Here is a 26948-nt window from a genome sequence, read left to right as displayed (position 1 = left end):
GGGAAACGCAGAGGACGACGTGCGGATGCCCAGCGGTCCGGATTTCTGGGTTCCACGTATTAACCGAGGCGAATTGACTTTTTTTGCTTCCGAGGTTGGCGTCGGTGGCGCGGAGTCGAGAAGCGGCCGACGATGAGAAGGCGCTCGCTCGCGTGTCGTCGACCTCGAGAGCTCGGAGGCTGATCGCAAGCCTCGCCGGAAGCTGTGTAAGCATCTACGCCGCGGCGGGACGCTTTTACCTACCGAGCATAGGTGCAGGGTACGGGATACGCGGCTGTTTCGTGGTCGACCTCATCACCGTCTCTTATACCTTCCAGACTCCTTACGTCAGATGGGAATGGGGGAAATCGTCGGCACGGCCACGTGGGCAGAACCAGGACTCGATGAGTACGAGTTACACACACGCGCGCTATCGCTTCGTTGCACACATGCCTGTCTGTGTGTGTGTGTGTGTGCTTAAACGCACGCTTTTGAACGTACGCAATGACGAGATGCGTCCGATTGTATGCTCTTGGGGATAAATGAGCGCCGTTCTGAGAATTAGCCGTTAGTTGATGCGATCTAGGTTGTATACGAGCGGTTACAAAGGGTGAAATCACTCGTTTTGTCCACCCTTTCTGATCTAGTAGTTATCTTAGATGAAAGACACGTAAGAGCTTCCGTACGTCACAAAACGAGTCAGGTCGCTGTCGTCAACCGATATTCTTGTAATGACAGTATTGTTTCAGATTTTACACTGAAAACACGCATTTCTCACATGTTCTGATTTCGCTGCCTGTTAATTCGCTTTCGGATAATACGTTTCGGATCAATTTGGCAGCATCTCTCTGCGTTATCAAGGCTCATTGTCAACTTGTGTATCTGAATTTTCGACGTTTAATGGAAACGCCACATTTGATGAGAAAAAGGAGTAATTTTCAAAATTATCATCTTTTAAATTGAATCACTCTTTTGCATTATTCAATCGAAGCTTTCTCTCTCTGCGTAGAAAAATATTTCTATCGACTTTGACAAAATTTGTCTCCATTTTGAGACCCGTGCATATTCTTTACAGGTATTTTATACCATATTACATTCAGATTGATTTTGAAATGTAGGGCCGCGCGAAAATTATTATATACATATATTAGTTTCTTTCCTTGACAGGTTTTAATGATAGGTGGAATTAAAATTAAGGAATCGACACATTGTAATCACCTCGTAAATCCGAAATAAGGCATTAATCAGCCCGACCTCATCACGCGGCGAAGAGACTTTCACCGAACGTACGTAAGTATGTATATAGGTATAATATACATATATATTTAAAATTCCGAACAACTCTATGTAAATTCTGTACAGAGAGTAGTACAGAACCCGTGTTAAAATCGAAAAACCGAAAGAAAGAGATGAAATGAAAGTGATGGACAGTTTCGCATTGGTGAAACCTTCACAATTATTAAACAAATCTACAATAAAATAAAATTGTACAGCAAGGTGTGCTCCGATCAAAGATTTTTGTAAAATAAAAGTTTGATCCATATTTTCTTACATCTGATGCAGTAAGGAAGACGAGTATAAAGCAAGGAAAAAAAAAAAAAAGTAAAAAAGAATGTGTGATGAAATAAAAAGAGGCCAAATTTATTCGCGAATAAGAAGAGATCCGCAAAGACGTTGAACCGCCCCACGACCTCGACTTTCGATCACACGTATCCATGTATGTATATATGCATCATGATTTTCGTTTTGGTTACAGTTTTGCATCGCCTATACATTCACCGATCAATTATATTCGTGCAGCCACTTTCAAGCAGCGTACGGCTGAACTATAGATATACGTATGTACCAAGGCTACGGAAAGTCCTTGTGTGACAATACGATAAAAATGCACGGGTTAAATTACAGTTTAAAATCATTGGTGCACGCAGTCATCAAAACTCGGAAGAGTCGCGCAAGATTATTTCAAGTCGATGAGTCAATGGCGCGGGTTCGTTGGATTCCACAAGTGGATTCGTGAAGGTAGGTTTTTCGGTGTCTTAGGCGAAAATGAAAAACTGTCAATTGCTTGACGTTTCGGCCCTTTGAGGGGTGTCCTCCTCAGAAGCTGATATATAAGTTGTACAAAAAAATTAATATAAAAAAAGATTTTGTCAACTCCGATACTTACATTAAATACAAAGATTATCATCAAAAATCATCGTAAAGTTCCCAAATGAAAAAAACCATTAGGAAAGTAGAAAACCGTTGTGAAAAGTCAAGTCGGAAGAACGGTAGAAGCTGGTCAATATATAACGATAATAAAGTTATTGTCAGAACAAGGATTGCAAAAACTTATTTCTTCCTTTTGTTGCTTCTTCTGGTTATATATTAATTTATTTGTATAGCTTGTATCTGTATTAACATATTATTAGCTTGTGAGATAATTTCAAGACATTAACAGTTTTTCATTTTGACCTAAGCACCAAGAACCTATATTCACATGTATTGAATAAGGTCGGGAAAGAACATACATTAATAAGTGGATTCGTAACTCTTACATGTGGGCATAGGAGTTACACGTTATTCCTTGAATAGGGGCAGCAATAATTGTGCATAATTGTTGAGGGGTCAGGGATAGAAAAGAAATGATCATTCCTATTTCTTATCCCTGATCCTTGGGGCCGGTAATAGATTCATTCTTCAAGCCATCCCCCTCTCGACGTTCCAATGCCCTGCAATCTGTCCGAGTCTTCGGAAGTTGGTAATCCAATGATCACAGCTAGCGTAGCGGAATGAGGGAGCGAACGCCTCTGACCGATCCCTCACCTACATATTCTGCACGAGTTATGCCCAACTTTTGCCATGTACGGACGAACAATTCAATCGCGGAGAATCGCTCGGAAGTCGAACGCGGGCATTACTGGCTAACAGTATCGATCATTGATCAAAACAACGAATCTCGAACAGCGCGAGCGAAATCGTGGTTTCAGATCGGTCGGGTCATGGTCAACAATGGTCAACAAATAGGAACACATGAGGGAAAATCTGCGGTAGTTAACTGCAAGAACGTCTACGTCAATCGATATCAAAATCGATATCGATTCCGTCAAGTCTTGATTTGTTATTCTCTGATCGTTGTTATGATCAACGATAAATATTTGTCAACCGGCGATATGACTATAAATAATTTTTCTTACAGGACTCGCGGTAACCGCCTCGATTAATTTCGAAATTGATGTTTCTTTTTAAATTTGAATCAAACAAACCATTCGTCAACTTATTTCGACCTGCCTCAAGATAACTTCAAAACAAAGAGATTCAGATCGATCAGAGCTGGTCATTTCGTTTGAACCCTGCAGCGGTATAAATATCAAGAAAAAGTAGAATAACACAATCTTAATGTAATGATAGACGATTTTATAGTCTAAGTAAGAGAAAATTTCATTGCCGATTGAATATCACACTCCGTGTATGACGTTTATCGCGTATCTAATCTGTAGACTAATTAATGTTATATATTTATTTCTCGAATAGCTGCCATAGCCAGTACGTATAAAACACATGAGTGATCGCCTTGTGTCGATTCGACGTAAAATCGGCTTTTAAACTGGATGAAAAAATGATTTTATCGCTGCGTCCGCAGATACGGCGATGTATGTAAAAGTGTGTTGTTAAAAGATTTCAGATTAGATGATCAATCATTCCGATAAAGAACCACCAAGGTTCAGCAAAGCCTGTATTACAACCACATCTTTTATATGATACGCAGAATTAACGTGCACTTGTGCAATTTTCATTCTACCGAAATAAACGGATCAATTTACTTCCGAGCATGTACATAATGAAAAACGTAATAAAAGTGGTGATACGTCAACGATAATGTAACGTTTATCGTTCGTTCAGCGCTCGTAAAAAATCGTAGAACATGTTTTCGCACGACTAATAAGTACATATCGCTAAAAAATGGTGCATCGGTGAGGATCGGATTCGATCGAAGGCCAACGGATGCCGGTAGCCGGCGATCTCATTTTATTCCTGCATGAAGTAAAATATACCAGACCCAATGTATTTCGTTTGTACCGTTAAAATAATAACTGCACCGTTGCATATCCGAAGAATCCGCAACCGTCAAACATATGCTTCAAGTAGTTGGTTGAGTACAAGCAGATTTCGAACGGTGTTGAATTTCTCAGCAGGGATCATCGACTCGTCTTTCGTCATCTCGGCACGGGCGATTCGACGATATCTGTATCGTTTTGTACCTTATATCCGACAATCCGTATAATGATTAACTTGTGACAATCCCTATTTTTCCTTTCCCGCATAACAAAACAGTTTTTATAGTTGACCTTACAACATGTATAAGCGTTACATATATTATATAATACAGCGTGAAGTCATTTTTTATGGCACTTGTTGCTGAAAACAATGACACAGGAAATCTACAACTTCAATGTCGGATATCTTGAACGGGGAAAAAAATTATAATTAACCACACGCAGAATGGTAATCAGTATAACGATATAAACAACCCGCGATAAATGGTTTTTGTAACCGAACATAAATTTCAATTATTTGCATACAAGATCGTAGAAACATCGAACTGTAGTTAAATTAATAACAATTATGTAAGCGTAGGTCGACGAAGAATTGCATATTATTATCGCTTCCATGGTTATAACGAAAAATAACGGAGTTTACGACAAACCAAATTTTTCTCATATATATCAGTTGTGCTATTACTATATCACAGTAACTGTACATTTTTCCGGGATAAAAAGTATCCTGTGTGTTATTCCAAGATCTAATTGTAAGACACCTTCATACCAAATTTCATAAAAATCCGTTCAACCGTTTTAGCATGAAGAGTTAATTACAACGGTATCACTAAATGATTTCAGTATTGTCATATGACGAAATGGTTTAGTAATAATTATCATTCCGTGAATCGAATGGAAAAAAAAGTATAAACGACGAGTGAATTCATAGCACTAACTGATAATAATAGTTACAAAAAAAATAAAGAAAATAGTTTAAAAACGTGCAAAAAAACTGATAAGCAGCGTCGTAGTTCCAATTTTTCTTCACTATTTCTACGTACATTATACTCATAACGTATAATATTCACGGTACCAATCACGTCGCGATATCAGGAATAAATTTTCGTTTCGATTATGTTGCTTTCACTATCGTCCTGTAAAAAGCGAAAACGTTTACATTATCCTGGCGTCGTTTAAACTGCTTGCGTATGTTCACTGACGTCACACGCCGCATGCACGACTAATAGAAGATTCCCGTTACATGCGATAAAAATCTAGTACAAGTCAGTGGGTAAGACAGAAATGTAAAAAGTCAGTAACATCTGCACGGACCTCGATCACTCCGTTCTGTTAATTGTGACGAGAAACATCCGTGTTTCAGCTTGTTGAAAATGTATACGAAATTAAAAACGAATAAGGATCAGAGGACCGTATTGTGAAACTAAAATTGGTGTACAAAAAAGAAAACCATGCATTCTTACGCTAATCGCAAGTTGTCAGTCTAGCTCTTGAAGATCGAATCGGGAATCGCCCATTAGCAGTATTTGCAATGCTTTGAACTCTTCCACGTGGCAGGTAAGATGGTGCCACGTACTTTAGTCGGGGGCGTGAATCGTTCGCGTCAAATCACAGCAATTTTTTTCTCAGCGAGAGAAATCGAATTTTTAAACTTTAAAACGCGCTTCATCATTTTGTATCCCGAATGCCAGATAGAAGATGGCAGGTGGATCGATCAATAAAGAATTCAAAGATGAGATTGCGATCATGTTTGATCCGGCAAGATACTTTCTACAAAAGTTGTGAAAATACTTTTGTGCGATTTCCAGTTTTCAAAATCGCTTTTATTCCAACACCATGATGTTGCATGAATTTCTAAACATTTTGCCAACTTTTGTAAACAATGCTTGAGGGAATTCTCCGAGAAACTCGGACATCATTTGAATTTTTAACAGGAAGTTCACAGTGTCTGGGCAAAATTTCATTCGTTTAAATCCAGACTTACAATTAATTAATTTTTTCAGGAGCGGAAGTATCCGGAGAAAATTATTGCGAATGAAATATTTGAAAAACGACGTATGACGATGAGCCAGAGAATGAACCCAAGTTATAATTTATAACTTGGCGGGTGGAAATGGACATCTAGTTTAGTGCTTGATTTAACTAACAATAAGTTTTAAGACAAATTTTATCAGAACAAATGAATATCCTGACAGGCATTGTCGATTCGGCAAATGTGACCATCTTGAATATCGTATCAACTCGCCTCGCATTTTCAAGAGAGTAAAAATTTCACAGGTGATAATAATTAATTACTTGACTACACCGGTCCCTCGTCAACGATGACTTTTTCTTTCGTTTCTTATTTTTGTTTAATTTTTTTTTCTTCGACGATACGGTCTTAGCGAAACGAGATTATCCAGTGAGTATACACAGAGTCATAGCAGCGGCATGTGCCTAATCCACACGATTCCACATAGACTTTTATGATCGTTATCTCAAAGTTTTGCGAAACGTGTAATTTGAGGCTTGTGTCTATATATATATGCGTAATAAATTTTGTAGATCAAGTGCGCTCGCCAAAATTCGCTGTCGACGATTTGCCAACGGTGTAGAAAAACACGGCATCGTAGTTTGCGAAATAATATAATAGTAATAATATTAGTAATGATATTAATAACAATAATAATGGTAATAATAATAATGACGCATGGACTTACAGAAAAATTTGGCAGTCCGCCGTCACAACATCGATTATATATTGTGACGTGTCCAAGCGTCTGGAAAATCCCTCTTCAAATACCGGAACTCGTAGGCAGGTTTGGTAAGAAGCACAAGGATTCACTGATTTCGATTCACGTTAAAATATCGCTCTCCTCGTTCTCGTTGTTCGCGCACAGTAAGAAGCGAGCAAAGAAGAACAATCACCAAATTGAAGGAATATTTCAAATTCCCAGAAAATTATGAGTACGAGAGTAGGCGGAGCGTTCGACTTTCAGAATCAGACGTATAAAACAGAGACGCAAGATTTACGGAATCCTTGAAATTTGAAGAAAAAAAATAGTAAAATAGACAAAGAGACGAAAAGAGGACGATCATATGCCAGCAACGTGTTGATACGTCGAATTGAGAGCTCGGCAAGCAGATCGGATCAGGCGCACGCACACATTATCACAACCTATCGCGGCGATATTTCAATCTCCATAATCCGTCGAACGCAGGCCTTGAATAATTTTACTATCCGAATTACACTTTCATTCCCAACCGAAAATCATTCGGCCAGGTTTCACTGTTATTTATAAAACTTTATTATCACAGGATGGTAGAAGGCAAAGAGACGACCAATCGAGTCGTCACGACACTTCACCTTCGAACGTAGGGAGAGAATTCCACCTTTTATCACAATAAAAATAAATGAAAATAATCCTTCTTTCGATCAAGTTTTCCTACGATACTTCTCCGATCGAACGCCGGCTATCGAGTCACGCTTGTGGCGCGACAGCTGATCGCGGCAAGACGAAGAAACCGGCGTCGCGACGTCCCTTCGCGTTATGGCGGCGCGGCGTCTCGGCAGCGACTGAACTGCCCGACCAGTTTTAGACCTTCGACGCGACGACGCCGCGCCGAGCCGCCAGTTTCGGGGAGGCAAACTAACCAGCAGCCAGCAGCCGCTGCAGCTCCTCGTCGACGGTGCTGGAATCGCGTCGAGGCTCCGAGATTCCGGTCAGAGTTTTTTCGAATCCGATACGAATTCGAAATTGCATCATTCGCGAAAACGGATACTGGCGATAGGAATGATTCAATTGTGAACACCGTCGATTACCATGAATATGAATTTGGAATTTGGAATTTGTAAGATTGTTCGTTTATTATAACAGTTTTCGGAAACGAAAAATTATATTTTAAAATTGCGGGAATACTGAGGATTTTTCTAATGTTTAAACTGGCCGTTACGTAGATACGTGAGGTAAAACTATTGCAGACAAATAGATAACATTTAATGTAAAGATTTCACGACGGGATCCTCGTGCAGTTGAGAAAAAATTAACGATGAATAATAGAGGGTATAGTTCGAAAGTTTCATGTGAATTAGTATTATTGCATACATGTATAAGTATATTTAATATACGTGAGAGCATTGTTATATTTTAAAATGAATATTCATATTGTTGTTTTATGAAAATTCAAAAGATGTAAGAGACCTGACAATGAGAATTACGGAAGGTTGAGAATAAAATAGTAGCAAGGTGAAAAAAAAAAATTGTTTTAAAAAATAATTACGTAAGTAAGTTTTGGTTAAAGACCGAGTAACTCCGCAACTTTAAAATTGTTCAAAGATGTGCGCACGTGTACGAATAATTCGAATCTTCACGTTCTTGCAAATGGAATGGAAAAATACATCTGAACAAATACTCGGTAATCGATAAGAAAATCGCGTAATGTGTTTTTACAATATTTGCGGACCGTTATAACACGCGTGCAAGCTGTTTGATATTCAATTCTTACATATAAAAATTCATTCTCTTTAGCTATCAGACTTTGTTTTAATATCCACAATTTCCAGCCGTTCTAAAACTAACTACACCTCTCTATATTACAAGTTTAGATGTGAGAGATGCGGCGCTAAAGGTTCGACTGCACGGTTACTCAAGGTGTGGTAATTATAAACGAATACGATGCTTGACCCGACGCCTCTGGCGTCTAAAGTGTTTGCACAAGTTGGCATATAATTATGATCTATGCTGATGACCGAACCCGCTCGTATGCAATATAGTCTAGAACATATACCGTGAGCAGGTGTTAAACTATTGTACGACGTCATCAAGGTACTTTTACATTCAGGAAACACTTTATTCTCTCTCTTTCTTTCCGTAGGTCTCAGGGATGACAGGATGGGACAATGAACGTGGCAAACGCGAGGCGGAAACCAGATTTTCGTATCGTCGTCATTGCCGCGAAACACATTTATACACCAGACTTTTATATTATACGCATATAATATCATGCAACTAGTTTATACACGTATGTTGAAAAAACTCGTTTTTAAGTATTGCCGAAGTGTAAGGAGCTACTGAATTTACATTTTCACGACGACTTCATTTCGCCTGCTCAAAAGTTAGGAGGGAACGAAATACTCTGACGGACATACTTGGCTAAGATGATAAAATAAATATTCTGGCTGGTGATAAGTTGGTATACACGATAATTTCTCGTTCTTATTCTGAATATTGAATGTTTCAACCTCCTTCGGAAACCGCGCCTCAATGGCTTTGTTTTTTATCCACTAACAAAGAAATAACACTTATCAGGACAAGGCTGGAAGTGATGAGCAAACAAGGGATGAGCTACTGTACCGTGTATTGAATTTTATACGAGCATGCGGCAACTTGATACATTAAGTACACAATGGGAATGAGACAGTTGTTTCCAGACATCGACAGCAAACGAGCCAACATGAAATATATCGCGTGATAATGGACGCTGAAATTTCACCTGAATCGCGATTATAATAAGCGAAGTATAATAAACCAATAAGTATTATTATTATGTCTGGTCTCTGATCCCTGAACGATTCGTCGTTACGATCAAGATTATCTACCTTGCGCGTTATCCTCGATACAGCCTCGACGTTTTTCCATTTATTATCAGATATGGTTTAATGATATTTATCGCTTCGCTTAATCCCCGATATCACGAAGAAATAACCCTTTGCGTGAATATCGTCAAGGTATCGTCATCGAGAGTAATATGAAAAATGTGTAAATAAAATCAGATAAACTGAAAACGAAAAGGCGAATCGTCCGAGGGGGGTGATCGGGTATCAACTCCACATTGAAGGCACCTACATTATTCCTAGTGAATTAATTTTCCATTCCCCTTATTTCTCTCGTTCTTTTTCGAATATAATTTTCATATCGTACGCAGCTCGTCGTCAGTCTTCGCAACTTAAACATTCGGATGTTTGGTCATGCGAATTCGAAGGCAGCCAATTACGTGTTACATAAAAGTACACATAGCTTTACGACCGCCGACCTCGCGTGTAAAACTTTTACATTATTACATACCTAGATAAAAAAAACTTGGATACGACGTCCGAGACTCCATGCATGCATCGTATTTGCGTGCGCGTTATAGGATTAGCGAGTGTGAGTGAAAACTTGAGTTCCGAAGGGCGAAAGTGTTTTCACGTTTAAAATTTTCGGTAGATATTACGTCTAAGGTGCGTGACATAATATGCCGTTCGTTTGAATTCATGCGTGCAGCTGCCGTAACGCGTTTCCGATCATTCTCATAATATACGGATATGAGAAACAATACTCAAGGCTTTCGAGTAACGGAAACAATTACGTATCAAATGAGCAGCGAGCGTGCGTGTAGATCTGTTATCCACGTATGCGCAGCCGGTGTTGATAAGGAAACGAACGAGACGTTATTCGTTTTCATTGATCTGGTACCTGTGAGAGATGTTGAGTTCCAGTGGTGATAATGCGACAGAAAATGCATATTTTTGGCACAAAGTACGAGTGATGAATATGGCGATGTATTTCGCACCAAGGTTTTCTGCGATATAAGGATTTGCGCGCGAGTGGCTCACTATGGCACTGAACTTGGTAGCCGAAGAGCCACACACGCAAAGGTGTATAAAGTACGTTGGTTTCTTCGCGGTACGCGATATGCATTATACTCGTTATAATATAACAAAGACCAAACGCGAATCCAGGTGGATATACAAAGAACGTAGCAGCGTAATCGTCATCACGGTTATTAATGACAATAATAGAGGCCAAACGTGTAATACGATTGTATGAAATACGTAAGATTACGTCCTTGGACGCGCGTGTACGTAACTTGTGTCTATAATGAAGAAGCAATTTGCCGCGTATAGATGATACAGCTATTATTTTCCGTAGGTTTACGCGAGGCTGTTTTCTCAGCAGCTGGATAATGTTTACTTTGCGATGGAAACCCGGCCGCCTGTCCTAAAACAATGTTTCTAATCAAGGAAAACATCACGCATGGAATAGCTCCGGAACATGAGGTTTACGAGTGAGTTGCTCATAGTCACGGTTGCATGTATTGAATAATTGTGCCGAGCTTCGATTATTCTTCGTCATTCGGACAACATTTACGAACTGACGTGCTGTTCGTTCGTTTTTTGTTTTTTCTTTAAGATTTTGGCGAAACCTTCCTGTTATTGCTGGGTCGTTTTAGCGTTTTAGATATTGTGTAACAATAATTTTGAAATTCAATCGTGAGTTGTACCCTCATTACTCGGTAACTATTCCTCATGTACTGTAATCCGATAGTCTCATTCCGCTCTTCATGGTTCCATCCGCTGCATGAATAAGCTGCTATAGTCACAGAGCTAGATTACCGCAGTCATGCCACGCTTTGTTAATTGTACGTGGCTCTGCCACCTCGTAACTCCGTTTCACTTTCCTCATATTACCAATATATCCGAAAGCATTCAGAGTCCTTTTAATCTGCATCCTTCGCCCGATCCTAAACGACACGAATTCTCTCCAATCTGAAAATCTGCTTCGACTCGATCTCTTCAACGTTATGCCTGCGCCAAATTCAACCATGAAATTCAATCCATCATGCATCGAGTCTGTAAGAAATGACCGAAATATCGCTATTCCGTGAAATATATACAATTCCGATAAACACGCATAGGTATTAGATCGGATAAAGTATAACGTGGACAGAAAGCAATGTCTCACGACTAAAAGCTCGCTTTTCGTCGTTTTTATGGGCTCTTTGGCTCGACGTGAAACCGGCTCTCCAGCTTGAGGCGCTTCGGAAATTTCAGGATTACCGCGATCTTTTCAAATGGGATCGTACATCTTTTATACTCTATCATTGTATAGAAGACCCTAAGAGAAATCCCGGGGAATATGGGCGAAACTGATATTGTTCGGGCAAGGTAGATCGCTCTCGCACTTTCTGCGGTCGTATTTCAAGTCGCGTTTCTATTAAACGAAGCTTTACGGTATAAAAGCTTCACGTCACTGGACTTTTTTTCAACTCCATCCATAAATTGCGTTATAATGAGGCAAGAAAAAATTTGTAAATCCAACTAAATCCAACAGCTTGACTGATTGTGGAAGGAAGAAAATCAATAGGGAGTCAAGTCTCAAATTCCAGATCCATGGAGCTTTTTTCGGGACACCCTTTGTCCCGTGAGCATGTTTCACCGAATTTTATCCCGAGCGATATTCGTGTTAACCCAATACGTGAAACTGCGAACCCAACGGATTAGATTATCGAAATATCGGGAATTTTTTTAACGCTTAATTTTATTGTCCCGTACGATCGTGGTACGCGATTCGCGAGCAAAACGGCGACGGATTAACATGATTCTCGGTGGGAATGCGAGCCACGTCACATTTGTATCATAATTAATGACGTTCGTTGAATATTAATCGAACGAGCGACAATAAAAACACGGGGGACCCGCGTATTACATCCTGGAGTCGCGTCGTTTCGAGTTTATACCTATACCGACTGAATTCAACGTACCGGCCAAATATACCACCGCAACACGAGGTGTGCCGAAGGGAATTTGCACCGTAACGCGTTATTGTTTGTTGCCAGAGCTATAAATCTACTCTCTCCGCACACCTACGCAATCATTTTTCCTCGTATCCGATGAAAGAACGATAAAAGCATATGTGATCAAATCGAGAAGAATCACTGCGAGGTATATAGGATTGGCATTAAAAAACATTCCTCTTCTCTATCTGCAAAACTGTGCGAAGTCACACTTACTGGAAAGAAAAAGGTACGTGGAACGCAAGTCGAAGAGGTGTAGAATTTGAATGAAAAATATTCCATTAACGGATGAATGAATATTTTTAAACTGGGATTCAAATTGAAATTGAAAAAGCTCAATTATGTTATCATCTTTAGAGAAAATAGCGATATTACAGCGCAATTGTAACATCGAAGAATATCGGTTATTCAATCTTTACGAATCAAAGCTTAATTTCACAGTAAACGAATAGTTCGCAGATTGCTCAATGTTGTTAACAATTGGATAGAATTCAATCGTTTTCGAAATTCACCGTACGACAAAAAAACATCCGTTTTATTACCTAAATCAACATTGATTGGTTGGATATACTTTTTCCAATGTCTGTTTCGCGACATTTTTATTGAAAACGAATTTTCAAACAGACCGTACGGTTGATGGATCCTTGATCAACGATCATGATTTTTCCAAAGTTTGAAGGATGAAACGATCGCAAGTTCTTATACTTCGTTAAAAGTTTCACAACGATTTGAAGTTATGAGGTCAATTTTGAACTGTGCAACAGCTGACGATGTTCCACAGAATTTATCAAAATATCACTACGCAACCATCATACCGGAAATAAAGGATGCACGAGTAATGTTTTCACAAACTTATTGCGCGCGTCCCGATTTGTATACATGAAAATTCAAATCGACCCGAAAGCGCATCGAAGAGTAATACCCTTGGTCCGTGTAACGAAGATTTATTCATGAAAAATGAACCAATTTATTCCGATGAAATGTTACACTTGGAAGACGAACCTGCACACGATGCCGAAACATCGCAATGGTGATTCGTGCGACGCGGTCGAATTTGTCGTGATTTTTGTCACACCGTCGGCTGTCCGGATATAAGGATACTAATTACTGCCTGTCGGAGAGAAGCAAACATCGCCGGGTTCAATACCTTGGAAAAATGAATTTCTAGTAAAATATTCGATGCGGACGTACAGGGTATTACAACCGGAAACCGACTGATACTGGGAAATGGCAACACCCTGCAGCATGTGTACATTGTGGTAAACGATAGAACAGATAAATGAGCCCGAAAGCTCTCAGCTACGGGATTGTTGGCGAAGGGGGAATGAAAATGGTGAATGAGAAAAACGGTAAAAACATAAAGAGAGAGAGAGAGAGAGAAAAAGACCCCAAGAAACTAACTGAATGATTGAGGAGCAATTTCTTTGCAAGTTAATGCAGCGGCGGAGGGCAGAAAACAGGAGAGTGCAAAGTTTGACGATGATTTATTCGTAGTTATTGACCGAGGTAAAACGGTGGAAACTTGTTCTTGTCGTCGGGAGATCGATCGGCCATCCCGCCCCTTGTAATAACGTACTAGAGTACTTCTATCGTTTCCATGGCTAAATTCTCCTAGAAAGATCCGTCGGTGCAGATACTCGAGAAGGAGGAGAAGGAGGAGGATGACGAGGACTTGGCCAGCGATGCGTCGAGGACCGTATTGAGAACTCGAAAAGTGTTTGACCGGGACGACGCGACGTTTCAGCGTCTTTTGAAAGACGAGAGATCGGTGCTCCTCCTCCGCTAAAAGGCGGCGCTGCTCCATTAGTCGCCATTAAAATCGCATTTTCCCTGGCGAAATCGAATAACTCGCCGAATACCTTATACCTCAGACCGCGAATGGTTTCGCCTCAGTATTAGGTATACATGTACTGCAATGTCGCCGGTATTCGGACATCTTTGTAATCGTTATCGGTAAATATAGGTCGTAAAAACAGCGACGAGTAGACGAAGTTCCTTCGTCGCCTCGCTTGGAACGTTTGAAGGAAATGAAAAACAAAAAAGAACGGTACTTGATAACCGCTTGGAAATTCAGGGACACGTCTAACCGGAGAAAAGACATTATTATACCACAGAGCGAGTTTCGCGCGAGGATTTAATCGAGGAAGCTTCGCATTTTCTCATTCTTATCTGCCTCCGATTTTCTGGTTTGTTCACATTATTCTAAAACCCCGCGGCTTAACTGCATCCTTGATATCTTTTGCACTTGTACAGTAGCGATGAGTAAAATTTCGATAAATCTAAATCAGCGAAAGCATTGTACGCGAACCTTTGGAAACTTCTGTTATCCCAAAATTCAGCCAATGACTCATCATCGCTCAAAAATCGGGTGTGTATCCCGAACAATACCTAAGCCAATGAAATCATCAAGCTTATCGGCACTGCCACGCACACGTCCTCCCGCCCACCAACGTCTGAATTATCATATAAAACATCACGCGACGTTATTGAATTCCGGAAAAGCTGGGCATAATGCTTCGCTGTTGTATCTTATTTAAATCCACTTAACCGCAGGCTCTGATATCGCCGCGGGGTGGAGCAATTCGAAGATATTCTCAACTGCGTGGCACGATTAAACCTGTGCTCAGTTGATTAGGTTTATATTTGCGTGAGCAAATATGTGCAAGCATATTTACACATACAATGTACAGGTACATATATGTATATACCTATGCATATATCCATGCCTACAGCAGTCAACGATCCCCGCGCCCTTCCTGCCTCTCCTCAATCCTCGAAAAAAAACCACCACCAGACAGTTAATGGATGATTGTATTGCATTGTAATTTTCGACCCAGGAAACAGAACATTGCTTATTTAAGTAAAATTCGATGTACGTATTTGTACGGCAGGCCGAATCGATAGGTTATAAGTAAAATGTGTACAATCCTCGTGTCGCGGCAGCGTGTACAGATTTAGCGACTTTTGCAAATTATGTACTTTACAAAGCGTGGCAAACGTGAATATCTTGCAAAATTAGGCGAGGGTCCCGCGCGTGAGTCAATAAAATTGGTGAAAGAAATTTCGTTCGCTTTTTTTCTGACGCATACGAGGTATATTATAGACATAATATATTATAACGCAATTTACAGCATGCGCACGAAACTGTCGCTGAATATTAATTATCCGACGTTCCTTTTTAGTCGATGAATTTTTTTCTTTCTTATGTAAAACAAGAAGGAATTATTCCCGGTACACGATGAAAAATGATGGAAAATATTCAAGCGCCAACAGCTGCAAGGAAAGAGAGGAATTAAATAGGAGGTAGGAGTTTGTAGAATATTTCAGGCAAAATATATCTGCGAGAGTTTATACTTCGGTTCGAACTTGGACAAAGTTTGATATGGATTTGGAATTATGGTCCCTTTAATTTGTCGTGGAATAAATGTTGCACGTATGCGAAATCATAAGAATGAATTTTGCGCGTGGTGTGTGTGTGTGTGTGAGAGAGAGAGAGAAAGAGAGAAAAGCGTGGGGGTCAAAATGCAGAAGGATTAGAAACTAGAAGATTTAGCATTGTCGAATTAAGAATTCAAAAATCTATTTTACACAATACTTAAAATACAGAATGTCGAAATATAAGAAAAGACGTGATGTAAAAAACGTAAAGTATAGAAAGCCATAACAGGATCGTCAAAATTCTGATATATTCCAAGTTATTCCGACGTTTCTGAGTCATGGCTTTCCGCACTGACCTTTTTAAAAATTTTCTAAAACATATCTTCACGGTCCTTGGAAATCCGGCATCGTAACCCTCCTCCTTTTTCTAAATTTTTACCCCCACCCACGCCGGACGCCGCGGCTGGAAATAAGGCTTAGAACGCGGAAATACAACGAAAGTCGAGACGCGAGTGACTCCTCCACATTTATCTGCATTTCGCCGCTAGACCGACATTTATCTCAATAAAATAAATTACGGATCAGGGGCGAAAAAGTTCCCTTTAACGAAACGACCATCATGACTGAACGAGACGAGATTTTCACGAGACAAATAATGTTTTCCCTTTCCTTTTCAGCCGAGTTCTTCCTTGTTCCGCAGTCCTCGCTACTCTCGGGATCGTTTTGCCCCACGCCTGTCTCTCTTTGTCAGTTTCAAGCTCTCCCTGCCTTCTTCATCGCTTCTTTTTTTTCCACCGACTAAAACGCGTATTATACTCGAGCAAATATTTACAAAATTCGCAAACAGTAATCTCGGGAATCGTTGCATCTAATTATTCGAGCATATCTCTATTTTTTCTCCGCTGTAAAGATTTCTTTCATTTTCCCTCAGACTGACAATCACCGCATCGTTTTTCGAACTACAATTTTGCGCAATACCATTGTTCAGCGTAAAATCGGTCGTAGCGATCGAATAAGGAGTTTGGCTCTCAGATCTCTGACCTTAACTGATTCCGGATAATATTAAATATCCGACAATTCGCAAAGCCGTGACGAAATAGGAAAAGGAACTCGTATATAACGTCCACATTAACGCGGATATAACTTGATTCGCGAACAGTCCATCAATTTCGTTACATAATTACAAAAGTTATAATGCCGCGTGTATTTTCAAACTAACAAGTAGGTACAGGTAAGTATAAGTGCGCATGGCAAGTGCTGATAATGTTTGCAATTATTCTGACAATCGGACACAGCCGAGTGCCCGTAATAATTGCGCAACTCGGTGGCAATTCACAGCTCGCGAAGTGAGTCACAAACTGACCTAACTTAACGAAAGAGCACGCAAGATCCTTGAGCGACTCGAATGAATTGAATCTTATACTATTGCACGAAAGGCAAGTCAGCTATAATAAGTCAGACACGTCACTGTGACAAACTAATCTTTCCCCCCCCCATCTTGCTCTTTCTCTCCTTCTTATCCAAGTTCCTGTAAGTCAGAATGGTGGCTTACAATTAGATAGCCGAGCGTCTCTGCAGACTACATCGATTTCCTTCGTTGAATGGGCGACAATTCAAAAAGCGCGCTTTTCCCGTCAATGCGATTTTATGTACAGCTACGCAAGATGGATGGATTGTGGTGAACGAGAGAAATAAAAGGAAATTTTGAGAGAAAAAAGAAGGAAGAAAAAAAAAAAAACTTGTATGAAATTTGAGGCATTTCTTGGTAGAAAATTGTACGTGAAAAACTTTCACCGAAAAGGCTTATCACGAAGGCTCCGCTGCGTTAACATTACGAATTGAGCTACCGGCTTTCGTGACTCGTTTTGCGGTTTCGTGCTGCGACGATTGCGTGCTGTAGGGATGAAAAAATTCGAGGGCGCAGCTACTCCTCTTTGACGGTTTTTAGAGGCAACACTTGTATTAAGACAGATGCCTTCCGGTCTGACGACGCGTTAATTTTTCAAAACGTTTCACGCCGTTGCATTTTCCATAATTCGACCATCGCATCGTGATGTCACAAAAGACCGAAGCATTCTTCAAGAAGGATGCACAAAAAGCGTATCAAGTTTAGAATTTCACTTGCGTCAAAGAAATGTTGACTTTTGAATTTTGACAATTTTGAATTACCGTGTCGACTTTCTCGGCATTCGGCAGGCGAGTCGAGCGTCATAAAACGGGGGTGAAAATGTTCCGAAAAATATCGAAAACGAATATCGCTCGTCCCAGTGTCAATATGCGGTATATGCGATATTATATTCGTTACCATTATCTACGAACAAAGAACTCGCTGAAATCAGTGAGGAATGTTCAATAACCGAATGATGAAAACGATTGGATTGTGAGCCAAAAACTACCGAGTTGAATTCAACCGACATTTGATGGAATTTACCGAACAATATGTTTATAAAATTCCATCGCGACGGCAAAGACGAATCAGGTTTATATTACCGTGTACCCACTCATTGTCAACCAGTAGCCAGACGACAGACTCATGCGAAGCATTCCACGCTCAACCACCGGTCCGACCGTAATTTTTCAACGTCTTCGCTCCCAGGACCCGCGAAATTATTGCGAAATTCTATACAGACAGCGATTCCCTTAACAACGACAAAGATTAATAACTCAAATTATTACGAACGACAACACGAAGAAATTAGATTGCGGGAAATTTTACGATCCGAACATGAAATGGAAACGACCGTGAACATTTTTTTGACTAACTAAATTTACGATACTGAAGATCGGAAAATTTTGAAAATTCTGCGCGTATAAAAATTTGAAACTTTGAAATGTTTCGATAAGTTAAAGGTGTGGCAGCGTCAAATTTTATAAAGCTACGAACACTTTCTATCGGTTCATGTCTAAATACCAACCGAAATTGGGTCAGGGACGAGAGAGCGAGACATTTGTGAAATTTTTGGATACGAAACCAGAGCCGCCTTAAATACAACGACTGAAAAGCAAAACGGTATAATAATTGTCGAAGTGTAAAAAGATCCCTCCCGATAAAAATGCGTTGTGTAGCAGAATTGACGAGACGTAATTCTTATCTCTTCTGTTGGACGAATAATTTTCACGTAATATTCAGTATTCAGTTAGCAAGCTTCTGCAGAAGCTGCACAGTAAAATCTGCTCTAAAAATAAAATCATGAATTATACGTGCAGATTTCACGTAGAATTTATTCATGTTTCGAGACAATAAGCCGAGTTCAACTAAAATTACATCAGTATCGCAGCCGCACGATAAATAATGATGGGAGTGCAATTACCGGAAGCCGCGTCCTCTCGAGGAAAATTGAACCTTCCAGACGCCACCGATTCGATAACTACACCGCGAGCACTCCAGAGCTGACTAAGATCCGATCTCTTCGTGACATAATTACGTCTATGTAATACACGTACAGACGCACCGGAATATAGCGTGTATGTATGTAACGTACATGCATATACTTTGAACGTTACGCGCGATCGTCGAGAGCGCGAAATTAAATTCATTTCAATTTTGCACCAGCGGCGCGTGCAACGTCACCTATATAACACCACGCAGGCTCATACATACCTATGTATAATATATTACACGTTTAGCATGGTATTTAGGTACATAGTAGCGCACATGCACCGCGTCTCCCATGGGTGTACAGAATACAGGTGCACGGAAGCGAATATAGTGCAGACGGATTCCGAGTCTGCCATGTTCTGGGTCCATAAAACTTTGCCTATGAAAATCAAACCTCTCGGTGAAACGATGATATTGGAATCGCTTCAGGCGCTTGGCACCTTCGGTTGACGTGCAGTAGAAAAGAATACGAGGTCCGTAGAGTTTGGCAAAAATAAACAGAAAACTAAAAAACAAAAAAAAACATACCCGTGTCGAGTGGTGCAGGGTGATCCGAAAAAGGCGAGAGTCAGGGAGAACCGAGGGAGTCGATCCGGCAGCTGCTCCTGCATCCCGAAACGCCGAAATGGGCTACAAGGAGAAACCATGAAAGTGTAAATTACGGTGTAGCTTAGGAGGGTGCTGCTTCTTATTTTCACAATTGCGACGCACGGTGCTTAGATGAGAAGGTGACTGATGAGCGCATTCAGCGTCCATACTGCGCCGTAATTAGTCTTTTGAAATTTGCACCGCCTCTGAAGAGGCTTAAACGAACAATTTTCAATGTCTGAACGAGTGTAGCCGATGATTAGGAACAGCCACAGACAAGGAGCGAGGAAATTTTAGAGAAGAAGACAAAGTGTGTAGAAAGGTCGGAGAAGCTTTAGAAATGCGTCAGCTGTTCGCCGAAGTGAAAGCTGCGTAAAATGTCACGTCTAAGGGGTCATGGAACGTTTTTTTTTTTTTTTTTTTTTTCAGAAGCAGCTTATTGGAACGAGTTTTTTTACTCAAGTGTTTTCTCCTGCCTCTAGTTCTATTCATTGAGAGTGCCGACGAACCGGTTTTAATGAAGTTCGACAGGTGAACATCGTGTGGAAGTTCGTGTCGTTAAAGCACCCGTAAGGTTTTCAGAAAAATCGTTTTAACTCAACTTTAGAATTGTTTGAAACGTGGTAAACCGTGATAAAGCGAAGCCTAATAATATTTTGCAAACTCGATTCCTCTGAAATCATCATAAAGGACCCTGCAGTATCTTTATGGAAATTGGCTCCCGGTCGAATTGGCTGGATTTTCAGTATGTCGTAGTACATATTCTCAATGATCAAAAATTTTCATGGACACAAGCCCCAAAATCAGTAGTTTCCGAGATACAGGTGTTGGAAGAAAGGAGTGCAAATTTTTTGATATCTATGAATTTCGTGATTTTCATGAATTATAAATCTTCAAGGGGAGTCGAAATCAAATCATTCACTCAAAAAACTGCACGGCTGTTTCTCAAAGATAGGCACGAAGCTCTGATTGATTCTATCAATGCATTCATTTCACCCATGAACTCGCTAGTTTACTGGAAAGAGACGCAACGTCAGATTTCGCGTGAAAAACGAGATTCTCTGGCTCTAGCAATAATCGACTTGTTCTGTTTATCACGCGTGTGCGGAGTCTCTGAAAATGTGAAAATGGCTGTATAGTATTCGAGTGATATATTAAATTCCAAGTCTCCGTTGAAGCTTTGTAATCCATAGGTATCAAAAAATTCATACACCCCCCCTTCCGGAGTCTATACCTCGGAAACTATTGATTTTTGGAACATGTATCTATGAGAACTTTCGATCGAGAGAATATGTACTATGACATACTGAAAATGCAGCCAATTAGACCGGGAGCCAATTTCCCCTCTCAATCTTTTGTTGATTCGATATTACAAATTTCAACCACATTTTTGTTCGAATTCGGCGATAATCTGCAGATCGACAAAGTCAAACTTACATTTTCTCACCCGTCGTCATGTGGCGTCATTTTATTTCGCGATGCTGTAATTCCGACACACGATACATTGCAACCGTTTGACAATATTTCCAGATCAGAGATCATTTCACTCGATTCTTTTGCTCGAAGAGATAAACGGACGAGATTTTCAGGCAAAAAAAAAAAAAAAAACGTCCGACCGGCAAACTTTCAGCGAAATCGCGAAACTGCTCATGTTTCAACTGTGCCTGAATGAAGGTCAATGGACGTCTAGGCGAGATACGCTGTACCTACTCACGTATACGCGGGTATACGGGGTCCTATAAACCACACGAGGTACAGGACGCTGGTTTTGGCTTTGGTTGGCTCATTTCCAACGTGAAGGGTTCTTTGCGCGGGACGAAGTGCTCCACCAATATACTCGCTCACAAACCAACCAGCCGACCGACCGACCGACCAACCACGCTCGAAACTCCGTGTAGTCGAGGCAGTCGATTTAGGACTGATTTTCTTTTTACTCCGGTCTGCTTTTTTATTCAGGAGCCCGACTCAGTGATACGGAAATATATTGCCCGACGCACGCTATCCAAGTTACCGCGAACATTGCGCCATTACTTGAACCGCGGTATAACATTGTGCGGGATTTGGAACTCCTTGGACGAGTGCAAAGGACTATTTTTCCCCCTATCCAACGCGAATTTGAGAGTTCTAAAAATGGTTAGTAAGACAAAGTCAGGGGATGCAAATTTGAAATCGTGGAACCAGTAAAAAATATATCTTCTCGAAATTGAAAATCACTTGCAACCATATTTTGGATTCTTCGGACGCTTTGATTGGACCGAGTAAATTTCTGCGAGCCTCTCGCTCGGCTTCGAACCGCACAATAAGGTTCCAACGTTGACGATCACGTTTCGCAATTTTAGTATGTCGTGGCAGGAAACCCCGCGTAAGCGTAAGAGGTTGAATTCTAGCCACGCGAGACCTCAGGCAGAGGATAAAAAAAACGGGGCATTCTAGAATGAGCGGCGCGGGGTGATATTTGCGAAGCGAAAGACGAGCCGAAGGGGAGACTGAATATATATATATATATATATATATATTTATACGATTGAAATTTCTGCAAGCCGTATTTTTTCAAATTCTTACTTTATTTATTTTTCATTTTTCCTTCGTCTCTCTGAGCGGAAGGTAAAGAGAAGCCGAAGTTCAGCTTAGCTTCTAACAAGGAGATTCCCAGTTGTAACTTTACGGTCAAGGGATAAGTGGCCCAAAATATATAAGAGTTAAAGGAAAAACATAAAGAAACAACAACCGCAAATATTGAAACAATTTATATTTATACGCTTTGCGTTACAATATCAATTTACCCTGCAGCCAACAGAGATCGGGACGGGATCTGGGTTAAATACATGAGACCCGCGTCACTTCGCGGAACTCTGATGCCCACGTCAGTGCCTCCAATAAAAGCGTCGGACAGGGAAACCGGCGCTCCGCGCTTTCCCAGGACCCTCGTCAGTTGGTCGTGAAAAGGAAAAGAGAAAAGCTCCGAGGTCCGGATAAGGAGAACTTGCGAAATGTGCGATCAGCCGTGAAAAACAATAAACACTTCTTAAACGTTCGAGGCTTCGCAGCCGGCCGGCGGGGGATTCTTATCTTTAAAGAACTTTTTCCTTTTTCTTCTTAGTTTCTCTTCTCCCGACACGTTCAAGGCAAATCATCGATAATGAAAATTCCTGGCGAATTCTCACACAGTCGTTCCGATTTTATCCTTTTGCTCAATGTCTAGCCGTGGCGCATTGTTTCTTAAAAATGAGGACGACGTTGTGTGATCGAAAAAGTCACGGACGTGGTAGTTTTCGAATCGGAATGAGGCGAAGTTTGCCAATCACGATCCACGATCAACTTTACAGCGAGGGAGAGAATCGGGAACGTCGCAACGACGCCGGCTAGTCACCAAACCGAGGTTCGATGGCTGTCGCATTCCGGAATTTACCTCCAAGTCGAACCAATATCGTGGTAAACTTCAACTCCCTCGGACCATTCGAAAGCCATACCTAATACCGCCGACCTTATCGACTCGGCGACGGAGTCGGATGTGCTTTATAGATTTACAATCAAGCGAAAGTCCAACATTTCAAAACAGACGTGAAAATGTTCCAATAACTTTTGAACGGTCTTGACTTTACGTTTTGTATCGGCGAAAATCAATCGTATTTTTTTGAAGTTTAGTGTCTCAGTTAGCGTCTATTCATTGTCAAGAACTTGAATTATTCTCTAAAATATCTCAAGCTACCAGATCCCCATTTGAAATGTTGATGAGAACGAGACTTCGTGAAAGGTACAAAGCTCGAAGTTATGAAAATTCGGTACCTAATCTTAAATTTCCGGAGTAGTATCCAGTCGAATTATTTCGAGCTGTGCAAAGGTTTTGGTACAAGATACACCAAGTACTCTCTCGGCATAAATTCCTAACGAGAGATCGCAACCAAGTTTGTTGGCGAGTAAAAGCACCTGGTCCTTCAGGCAGGTGACAAGAGACAAGGCTTTTCCTAATCTAGTTAGCTGAAATTTTAATAACGTTTCAATGGAAGCCAACGATGTTCGCTTAAAAAATCAGCAATATCAAAACTAAGATGTACGAAAAAAAAAAGAAAAAAAAAAACTATCCGCGCGGCAAGGCGTCAACGATATTGCGAAGATGACAAGAAAGAAATCAGGACGGCCGTTATTCTATTTTATCTCACTCCTCTCTACTCTGTTTACCGGAAGGAATTCGACTGCGATAAAAATGGGTTTGATTCCAGTACCCGCACACACAGAGTGCGGCCCATATATACAAACCACGCTAGATCTAGATCGGGTTGGATTCGAGGGATACATACACTGACGTATACGTATTATAGCACGTACCTATACAAGAAGGGTTCGCTTTTTATCCCCAAACACTTCGAACCGCGGCGAAGTGGGAGGAAGCAGAGGCTGACCGAGCTGCTAGTGGCGGTTTCAGACAGACAGTGGGGGATAGGATTATCCCAAGTAGCTTTTAGAACCCGAGTAAATAAACATCTTAAAATCCCCTGCAGGAACTATTTCACTCTTTTCATTTCCTACGTCGTTGGTCCAGCGGAGCTTACTCGACCCGACGAAACCCAGCGAAACCCGGCGCGAAGCTCCGAACCCGGGCTGACCAACCAACCAACCGACCGACCTGCAGGTCGAAACTGGAAACATGGGGAGCCGGAAGTTGCGTCACGTAAAAAACTTTCACAGTAAAACGATCCTTTGGGAAAGCGGAGCTGTTGCAGCCCGGGATCCGTGACCGTGGTCCGACGACTCCATCCGCGGTATCTGCCGCGTGAATTTAGATTCCGTAGTTATAGGTATACCTATATACGCGTTACGTACGGCCGTACAGGAACGGTTTCGTTTCTCGGCCAGCTTTTAGGACCTCGAACCGCGAGGCATCCGTTCGCTTCGGCTGGCGCCACCCGACCTGGAGAATCGCCGGAAGTGGAACAAGTGTCGGGGATCCGGCATATTGGAAGACGCCATCTGGTCCTCGGATATTTACTATTCCCTGAGAGTCGTATTTTGTTTAATAAGTCGTTTATCATCCCCCATATTTCACTCGATACGAACTTTACGTGCGATAAGATAAAGGCTGACGGGCTGTACCAACTTTTCGCCGCCTTGCAGGCACGTCGTGCGATTTCTCCCGTACATCGGTAAGCGTATAACCGATTCCCCTTAATTCTAGAGGGGCTATTCTCGAAAATTGATTTTGCGTAAAAGAGCAAGTTGCGCGTTTTTACCACTTCGATACATCTTTGAAAAGTTTGACTCTATCGGTACTCCGACTATTCAATTCTTGCCCTTTCTACGAAACCTGTTTCGATTCGCCGTACTAATTGCGCGAAACAAATTTGCGCAACGCGATTCATCGTATACTGAAAACGGCGCGAGTCACGAAACTTTTACCACGGATTTACGAGGTGTGCGAAATTTCCCCGCGGTGTGAGACGACCAGCTCCGGTTTTCCTCTCCACGTCACGTGATCAAACTTCCGTCACGGAAGAGCCGGGCCAAATATTGCCAATTTTCTATAGCTATATGTGCGGTGTACGTCCCTACGCTTGCCAATATACAGTTGGCATGGCCCTGGGCGTCTCCCAGGCGGTCGTGGACGTCGTTTCGTGTTTCGCCTCGAATCTTAATGGTATACGAGGGTGATATTTTGGGAATGGCTGACAAAGGGCTCGCATGTGTTGTGAATATTCCGCAGGCTGGATTCAGCCTCACGTTTTACTTCGCGGTTAAAGGATGGTATGAATAATATAATTCTTAATTGCCCTCACTGCCGAGCTTCAGCCGAGCACCGAGACGCACATGAGTGTATAAATAATGCATACGATGTACCCGATGCTCCCATCGTACACCTATGCATTATATTCAATTATAAATTCGGTGCAGTGAATCGCGTGAACGGGAAGAAATCCGTTGCCTGTGAGTTTCCGATTTCAACCCTCACCAAACTCCCTCTCCGTAACCGAACATGATTACATGAATATTGTACAACTGCAGAGGATCGGATTACTTTTCATCAATTTTACGGATTAATTTTAAGTATTTATTCGTCGGTTTGATTCCTACGAAAATGACGAAGCAAGTATTTCGATGGAAAAACGGACTCGACCGAGTCTTTGAATATCAATCATGCGGAATATATTTCTCCGAGCGTCAACCGCCAGAAACGTGAAAAGCTCGTGGGAACAGACGTGTTTTTCTCACGGCACCGCTGTGTAAGGTATGTGACTCCTCTCGCCGTACGAAAATCGGGGAAAAGCGTTTTCTCTACACTCGCTTATTTATTAATTTCCTCGCCAACGGGGAACGTCGAAAGAAAGATTTCCATCGCGTCCTCAATTATTCAAAATCGCTGTGCCCAATCGTCGCGACTGTCGGGTGAATGCAGAAGACTTATTTACAGACAGCTACGTTAAAGCTGTGCCTGTATTTTATCCTTTATATATACGGAGGAATCGTCGAGCAATAAGAACGTGATTTCCGACTCAGATTGAGTGTGAATATTCCTCCGAGGACGAAGAATGCGATCAGACTCTGAAAGTTCTATTCGATTCATGCTAGTATTTGAATTCCAGTAGCTATTCGAGAGAGCGAGAAGATATAGGTACGTGTAAATTTCAGTTCAGAATTCAAATCTTGTCAGTCTGGAACACTCTTCGCGAATAAAGTGTAATTTTTTTTTTTTTTTGTTTTTTTGTTTTTTTTTTTCTCAAACTATAATAGGGATCAACTGTAACTCCGAAAGAAGATGGTGACGAAAAGATGTCGAGGCTGGTATAGAGTATCCGAGGCGCGTGCAGACGGGACTTTGACAGGCTCAATTTTCCCCTACTTAGATCGCAAGCTCCGGAGATTTTCGAGAAGCTCGAAACTCTCTCACCCCTTCTCCCCTCCCCCCCCCCCCCCCTCTCGCGCCGTCGTCATCTCTCTCTCCCTCTCACTGCGAAGACGACGAAGATTCAACCGAGTAACGCGTAACAAAAGCCCCTCGGATATCCGTTGAAAGGTTTAACGTTACGGCAGCGATTTCGCGAATATGAGTACATACATAT

General features: G+C 41.2%; 1 protein-coding gene across 2 annotated transcripts in view; it reads right to left on the bottom strand.

The window, feature by feature from the left end:
• Window positions 1-26948, bottom strand: part of LOC124213814 (uncharacterized) — an 84724-nt gene that overhangs the window by 26261 nt on the left and 31515 nt on the right. The window contains exon 2 of one of the 2 annotated variants that reach the window (XM_046615472.2): window positions 19837-19938. The gene's annotated coding sequence lies outside the window, so the exon portion shown is untranslated. Of the gene's footprint in view, window positions 1-6715; window positions 7601-19836; window positions 19939-26948 lie in introns of those variants that run through there. The other variant, XM_046615470.2, reaches the window with a different exon arrangement.

The sequence above is a fragment of the Neodiprion pinetum genome, chromosome 3, assembly GCF_021155775.2.
Source record: "Neodiprion pinetum isolate iyNeoPine1 chromosome 3, iyNeoPine1.2, whole genome shotgun sequence".
Classification (NCBI taxonomy): Eukaryota; Metazoa; Arthropoda; class Insecta; order Hymenoptera; family Diprionidae; genus Neodiprion; species Neodiprion pinetum.
The sequence above is the reverse complement of the archived record's forward strand: the minus strand, read 5'-3'. Positions and strand labels throughout refer to the sequence as shown.